The sequence below is a fragment of the Aplysia californica genome, unplaced genomic scaffold (genome assembly GCF_000002075.1).
Source record: "Aplysia californica isolate F4 #8 unplaced genomic scaffold, AplCal3.0 scaffold00256, whole genome shotgun sequence".
In the NCBI taxonomy this organism is placed as follows: Eukaryota; Metazoa; Mollusca; class Gastropoda; order Aplysiida; family Aplysiidae; genus Aplysia; species Aplysia californica.
Window position 1 is genome coordinate 321771 of NW_004797526.1, and position 1026 is coordinate 322796.

The 1026-nt window shown below is 41.7% G+C and overlaps 1 long non-coding RNA gene across 1 annotated transcript in view; it reads right to left on the bottom strand.

Annotated features, from left to right (window-relative positions):
- LOC118477856 overlaps window positions 1-508 on the bottom strand; it is a 2450-nt gene extending 1942 nt beyond the window's left edge. The window contains exon 1 of the long non-coding RNA XR_004858654.1: window positions 229-508. This is a non-coding gene — a long non-coding RNA (uncharacterized LOC118477856). The remainder of the gene's footprint in view (window positions 1-228) is intronic.
- Between the last annotated feature and the right edge of the window lie 518 nt (window positions 509-1026).

Genomic DNA, 1026 nt, shown 5'->3' on the forward strand with positions numbered 1-1026 from the left:
TGTATGTATATATATATATTAGCTGTTAATTCAATTTTTTTTCACTTTCATTGTAAAATAATAGCTTTGTGTGCCCAGTGTGTCAACTCACGCGAATACTTGACCATACAACTGACGTGAATACTTAACCATACAACTCACGTTAAAACGTGACCATACAACTCACGTGAATACTTAACCCTACAACTCACGTGAATACTTGACAATACAACGCACGTGAAAACTTACCCATTCAATTCACGTGAATACGTAACCATATACTTGACTATACAACTCACAAAGCGCTGGACTGAGCAGTAGGCCCTTATCTCTGCCACCTCTCTCTCTCTCTCTCTCTATTATAATATATATATATACACCGGAGGTGGGGATGGGTATATGAGTGTTGGGTAGGGGTGGGGATGCACAAAAAACAAAGCCTATCTCACATCGCCAAACAAATCTCCAGAACGGAATAACAATTATAGAGTTTCAGTGCCCAATCAGTCCACTCCACTCGCTGTAGCTATAGCAGACATTTGCGAAAAGCCCACAAATTGTACCGCTGGCCGGCTTGGCTCCCGATTACTGAAAGCTAGGAATCGTAGGAATCGACTCCGTACCCAATAACTTACCTTTTAATGATGTGATTTTTTCCGGTGGTTACCTGCATGGTCGGCTCCGAACATCTTCAGGATTTAGCATAATCTTGATTTCGGAACACTACGAAAATTCAACTTTTATTTTTCAAAAACAAATTCTTTTTAAAAAATTGTTTAAATTAAAAAGAGGAAGATTTTTAAGATTAAGTTAACTGGTAATCCGTAGGTTCACGTAAAAAGGAGTCGGAACTTTTCTTCCGTAGCATTTATCGTGGGAATCGGTTCCGGAATCGATTCTTCGCCCAGCTCTACCAAATTGTCTGTCGCGGGACGTATAATGAGCGAAGTAACCTTTGTGTGGCGGCCACACCCCTGGCAATTTTATGCCAGCTGTGGTGTTCTTCCTCTCTTCCCCCCCTCTCTTCCCCCCCTCTCTTCCCCCCCT